The sequence below is a fragment of the Dasypus novemcinctus genome, chromosome 2 (assembly GCF_030445035.2).
Source record: "Dasypus novemcinctus isolate mDasNov1 chromosome 2, mDasNov1.1.hap2, whole genome shotgun sequence".
NCBI lineage: Eukaryota > Metazoa > Chordata > Mammalia > Cingulata > Dasypodidae > Dasypus > Dasypus novemcinctus.
The window spans coordinates 127,524,939-127,531,988 of NC_080674.1; the positions used below are offsets into that span (position 1 = coordinate 127,524,939).

A 7,050-nucleotide genomic window follows, 5' to 3' on the forward strand; every position below is an offset into this window, starting at 1 on the left:
ACTTGGACAGGTTCAAACTTTAGCTATTTTTAGGGTTATATTTTAGCCAGCCATATTTCCTAATCAATAGCTGAAATCAGTGGTCATCTGTCTCTTCCTCCCCTGTTTTTGGGAAATGGAGCTTCAAATTCCAGCCACAGAATAGCTCCTAGGGTGGCTTGCACTGCCAAATAGGATAATCACCAATCTCTGAGGCTTGGCTTGTAATTTTCTGGAGAGGCTGGCACAGGTCCCTGCCACTTCCTCCCAGCCAGAGGTGGGGCTGGGGTAGGCTAGAGCTGCAATCTGATCTGGATGAAAAGAAACTAGTCTCTACCAGCACTGTGATTTTCAGTCCACCCCACTTCTCTCATGCCAGGTGTGGAATTAAGATCATGGCTGCCAGTCTCTTTCTGACTTGGAAAGGCTCAAACTTTAGCTGTTCTTAGGATTATACTTTTTCCCGCTGAATTTATTCATCAGTAGCTGGAGTTGGTGCCCAATCTTCTCTACTTCCCCCATTTTTGGGAAATGAAACTTTCACTTTCAGCTGAGGAAAGCTCCTGAGGTAGCTTGTGCCTACAGTGGAGGATGGGCACTGGCTTCCATGGTGTGAAGTGTTGTATTTATGAATCTTTTCTGCAGATGGGCTGTTCTTCTCCTTCCATTCCTTCAAGGATGTTGCAGTGTGCTCTTCTGGTCTCCTGGAGCCCCCAAGCAGGTGCTTCAGCTAGCTCCAGATAGCTCTAGGAGTATATTAACTACTCTGTAGCAGGAGCTGACTCTAGGAGCTCCTTACTCCACCACCTTCTTGCTGGTTGTCCTCATCAGCATTTTTTAAATAAATAGAAAACATGGTTACCAAGTTTATTTGGAAGTGTGAGTGGTCCTGAATAGCTAGAAACATCTTAAATAGAATAAAGCAAAATGGGGGACTCTCATATCTGGACTTTAAATCATATTACCTAGCTTTAGTGGTAAAAACAGCTTGGTACTGGCATAAAGACAGACACATAGATCAATGGAACCAAATTAATGATTCAGGAACAGATGCTCATATCTATGGTCAAGTGATTTTTGACTAGCCTGTCAAACCCACCCAGCTTGGACAGAACAGTCCATTCAATAAATGGCATTGAAAAAACTGGATATCCATACTCATAAGAAGGAAACAGGATCCCCATCTCACACCTTATACAAAAATTAACTCAAAATGGATCAGAAACCTAAATACAAAAGCAAAAACCATAAAGCTTCTAGAAGAATATATAGGAAAATTCCTTCAGACCTGGTGATAGGTAGTGGATTCTTAAAGAAGATAAGGGGAGGAATGAGTTGGACTATTGATGTTTAATGTATCTAGAAATTTTAATTAGCTTTACTGTAAAAGTGTGGAAATGTACAAAGTTGATGGTAACACATTAGAGTGAGTAACAGCTGGTTGATAAGTGGGAATGTGGCTGAAAAGGGTAGTCTAGGGATGTAAATGCTAATAGTAAAGCTAGAGAATGATCTAGGGACTGAATAGCACAGTGAATCCAGAGGTGGAGGAGAATTGTGGTTGATGATACAGACACTAGAGTGTCCTTTGTGAGCTAGAACAGGTGTATATCATTATTGCAGCGTGGTGGGAATGTAGAGAAGCATGAGATAAATACAACTGGAGTAACCAATGGACTTTGGTTAACAGTAATAATGTAATATTCATGTATCTATTCCAAAGATGCACTGTGTTGATAACAGGCAAGTATGAAAAATGTGTGCCAAATATACACTATGGAGGTGATAATAACCTAATGATATTATCTCATAGTCTGTAACAAATGTCCCACCATGGTGTGGTGTGTTGATAGAGGGGTGTTGTATGGGAATTCTGCACATGAGCATGATTGCTTTGTAAGTTTACAACTTCTGTCATAGAAATATATTTTAAAAATAATAATAGGGTGGGTTGGGGGAAAATACACCAAATGTAAGATAATGATTACAGTTAATAGTAAGATTTTGGCAATATTCTTTCATAATTTGTAACAAATGTTTCACAACAATGCAAGGTTTTGGTGGAGGGTTGATGTATGGGAATTCTGTATGATGTAATGCATGTTTGCTTTGTAAGTTCACAACTTTTACTATATACTTATTATTTATATATGTTCATGCTTAAGTGATATAAAAATAAGGTGACTTGGATGAAAATATTTAGTGAGTAGTAATATTTTGACGATGCTCTTTCAACATTAGTTAAAAATGTTTCATAACAATGCAAGGTATTGGCGGTAGGGTGAGGTATGAGAGCCCTGAAAGATGTTATGTATGTTTGTTTTGTGTTTTCACAACTATTGCTATAAACTTAATGTATATGTATGTTTATGTATGACTGATACACTTCAATAAATTTTAAAAAGATACTTAGATTATATAAAAGTTACATTAAAAAGTGTAGGAGATTCCCATATGTCCCACTCCCTACCTCTTCCACACTTTCCCTCATTAACAACATCCTTCATTAGTGTGATACATTTATTACAATTGACAAACACATACTGGAGCATTGCCACTAAGTGTGGGTTATAGTTTATATTATAGTTTAAACTCTCAAACAATTTTGTAAGGTATCACAAGATATATAATGGCCTCTGTCTGTCACTGTAACATCATTCAGGGCAATTCCAATTGTCCCAAAAATGTCCCCATATTACACCTATTTTTGCTTTTCCCTCATCTCAAAATCTCCAATAGCCACTGCCTCCACATCAATGATGAAAGCTCTTCTATTGCTACAATAACAATAAGTCTATATAGAATTCCAGTACGTCTATTCTAATCCATCATTCATTTCCCAATCCTGAGGATTCTGGCATGGTAATACTCACTCCACCTCTAATTGAGAGGGGACTTAGATCCAATGGGGTAGATTGATGGGACTATCTGGCTTGCAGTTGTAGACTCTCTGTTCCTTGAGAAAATTGGTGTCCATCATCATCTCCTTGGTAGTAGCCCTGGATAAGTTCAATGAACTGGAGAGTAAGTGTTGCAAATCTGAGGTCCAGGGCTCAACTGTCACATTGGAAAGCCCAAAGATTTAAATCTCTTCAACATAAACCTTTCAACTCTTGTACTAACTATAGGTTCAAATAGAAATGGCAGGAGAACAATGCATAGGGGATCTACAACTGTGTTCCACTATGTCACACTGGGGAGCATAAATTCCAAAGTAGGTCCCACTGGCAGGGCACCAAACTCCTGAGCTTTCAACACTGTCTATAGTGCCTGGATTTCTCCAGAGCCCTCAAGAACCCTGCTATCTGAGGCAATATTTATTGTGGCAGTGGATGAGATCCTGCTGAGATGTGCATAACAGTAACCTCTGGAACGACCTCCTGACTCACTTTGAAGTCTCTTAGTCATATATTCTCATTTGTTTTTGCCCTCTTCTGCCTTTGGTCAAGGTCTCTTACCAGTTGCATTGTTAGTTGGGACTTGGTAGCAATCCCTCAGTGCCAGAGAGGTTCATCCCTGAGAGCCATGTCCCACTCCAGGGGGAATGTAATGTCTTTATATGCTGAGCTTGGCTTAGAAAGAGACCACATTTGAGCAATAAGGAGGTTCTCAAGATGTAACTCTTAGGCAACCTATAATACTAGGCTAAATTTCAAATTCATAAGTAAAGTCATCAATATCAAGGGCTCATCAATGATCCATTCTCCTTTACTAGTCACTTCTCACTCAGGGGAATCTTGCTGTCCCATTAGAAAATGTGGCAGAACTCCCCAGGATGGGAATTCAAAATTCTTTGTTATTGTCTGAATCTCCACCCACTGTGACAATGCCTATGAACATTTGAACTCATTCATATGCATTATAGGTATGCCACAAGTGAACTATCTCCCATGCATCCCCCATCATTGACACCGCACACAAATGATCCTCCCATGCCACAGTTGTAACCCTTCTGTGATCCAAAACTTCTTAAAAAATGAAGCCAACAAAATAAATGAATAAAAAGTTAATAAGAAAATGAAATACTGATAGTTTTAAAAATAACAAATAAAATACAAAAAATTTAAAAATTGAAATAATAAAAAATAATAACAAATTTTTTAAAAGTTTGCATATGTCTTTATTCACTGTAAGATCTGTTGCCTTGCATGTACAGTGACATTTTCTTCCATTTATTCCCCTAGTGTCTTAATTTTTTCATTTTATCTTCAAAGAAGCTTTAGATTACAGAAAAGCCATGCACAGAATATAGAGAATTCCCATATACCCAACATCTTCCCCCTTTCCCCTTTTCTCTGTTAATAAAATTTTACATGTGGATAGTGCATTTGTTGCAACTGATGTACAAATATTGAAGCATTGCTACTAACCATGATAACTGATTTACATTATGGTTTCCATTTTGGACCATATACTTTTATAAATTTTGTCAAAATTTAACATGGCCTATATCCATCATTTCAAGATCATGTAGAAAAATTCCAACACCCCAAAATGCTCCATGTTCCAACTATTCTATTCTCCCTCCCACTCCTATTGTACCCATGGCAACCACCAAGCTTCACTCCTTGAAGAACAAGATTCATAATTACTTGAAACAACTTTGAGGACTTGACATACTGGCCTGTCCTCCCCTATTAGGCACTCCCTATGCTCTCAAGAGACTCCTGCTGCTTGATGTGAGAACATACCATTACTCACAAGGATGGAAGTCCAACACCTTCCTGCTCATTGTATGGGTTTCCACCCACTGATACAACACACTATGACAGGATAAACACTCACATAGTCCCTATAAGCCTACATTAGGTGCACACTGTCCCCCATGGCCCTCACATCCAACAACCTAAACCAGTAACCCTCTCCTGCTGTATTTGCCAAAAGAACATTCCCAATGTTGTAATTTCAACCACATACCTGAAAATCCCCAGAGTTCATCTGCTCCCTCCCCTGACTTTCCTGCCAGTTTCATGGAGAGTGTAATTCATCCATCCCACCATAACCCCCTCACAGACTAGCACTACCCAACACACTGCACCACTGCACCACTGTCATGGCCATCCAGTGCACACCTACACCTTTCCATCTTATCATGTATTTTGCCCATATGGGCATTGGCTCACAACCCTCTACGTCCTTTTTGTCTCCTCTAAACCTAACTTTCAGACTATAGCTCTGTGAGTCTGCTCAATTTGCTTAATTCATATCAGTAAGGATATGTAATATTTGTTCTTCAGTGCCTGGCTTGCTTCACTCAACGTAAGGTCTTCAAGGTTCATCCATGTTATTCCATATGTTAATACTGCATTCCTTCTTACAATTGAGTAATAATCCATTGTATGTATATACCACAGCTTGCTTATACATTCATTTGTTGATGGGCATTTAGTTTGTTTCCAGTTTTTGGCAATAGTGAATAATACCACTATGAATATTGGTGTGCATATGTCTGTTCATGTCCCAGCTTTCGATTTTTCTGGGTATATACTCAGTAGTAAGATTGCTGAATCATATGGCAATACGGGACTATAGTTAGCTTCCTGAGGAACAACCAGACTGTCTTTCAAAATGCTTGCACACTCTGCATTCCCTCTAGCAGTGGATAAGTGTTCACACTCCTTCACTGTCACGCCATAGGTTGTAGTCCTTTGTTTTTTTAATAGCTGCCTGTCTAATGGGTATAAGATGATATATCATCATAGGTTTTATTTGCATTTCCCTAATAGCTAGTGATGGTGAGCATCTTTTCATGTGCATTTTAGCCATTTGTCCATTTGTATTTCTTCACTGGAGAAGTGTCAATTTATATCATTTGCCCATTTTTAAAATGAGTCATCTTTTTATTTTCAAGGTGTAGAATTTCTTTAAATATGCAGGCTATTAGGTCCCTATCAGAAATATGGTTACCAAATATTTTCTCCCATTGAGTGGCCTGCCTTTTCACTTTCTTGACAAACTCCTTTGAGGTGCAAAAGGTTTAATTTTGAGGAGGTCCCATTTATCTATTTTTCTTTTTTTGCTCATGCATTGGGTGGAAAGTTCATGAAACCACTTTGTAATACAAGATTTTGTAGATTCTTCCCTACATTATCTTCCAAGATCTTTATGGTCTTCACTTTTATATTCAGATCTTTGATCCTTCTTTAGTTGATTTTTGTAATTGTGTGAGATGGTGGTCCTCTCTCAGTCTTTTGGATATAGATATCCAGTTCTTCAATCACCATCTATTAAAGAGACCAATCTTTCCCAGTTGAGTGGGCTTGGCGGCCTTGCTGAATATCAGTTGACTGTATATGCAAGGATCTATATCAGAACTCTCAATTCGGTTGCATGGGTTAATATGTCATCCTTGTGCAAATACTATGCAGTTTTGACCACAATAGCTTTGTAGTGTGTTTTAAAGTCAGGTAGTATGATTCCTCCAATTTTATTTTTATTTTTCAGTATGTCTTTAGCTATTCGGGGCCCTTTGCTCTTCCAAATAAATTTCATATTTAGCTTTGACAATTCAGCGAAAAGTGTTATGGTCATTTTTATTTGGATTGTGTTAAATCTGTAAATCTGTTTGGGTAGGATAGATATCTTAATGAGTTTTAGTCTTCCTATCCATACAGGGAATATTTTTCCTTTTATGTAGATCTTCTTTGATTTTCTTTAACAGTGTTGGGTAGTTTTCTGCATACAAGTTGTTTACATTTTTCATTAAATTTATGCCTAGTTGTGGTGGTTTTCTTTCTGGTGCATTCATTAAGTTTTCAAATGGGCCTGATTCTGCCACATATAATATAGAGGAGCTGGCAAAGGCTTGATGAAAAAGAGATTTTTTGCTAGCCTTTCACATACCAGTTTGGTTCCCATATGTAGCAGGCTATATTATAAGTTTAAGTCCTTACAGACAGGCTGGCATAGGCCTCTCTGACTTGAGGAGAATCTATGCTGAGGGGTATTTCTCTACCCCTATGATGGCTTTGCTACTTTTTGGGAACTGTACAGGTACATCCTCTATGGGACCTATACAAAGATTCCCTCACTACCCCCACCCCTCCCAGGTTATTCCTGTGCCACTCAGCT

General features: G+C 38.4%; 1 non-coding gene across 1 annotated transcript; it reads left to right on the top strand.

The window, feature by feature from the left end:
• Positions 1-6,695: 6,695 nt before the first annotated feature.
• On the top strand, positions 6,696-6,841 carry LOC111760321 (small nucleolar RNA SNORA12). Its single transcript, XR_002794051.2, has one exon. It is a non-coding gene; the product is annotated as a small nucleolar RNA SNORA12 (small nucleolar RNA).
• The last annotated feature ends 209 nt before the right edge of the window (positions 6,842-7,050 follow it).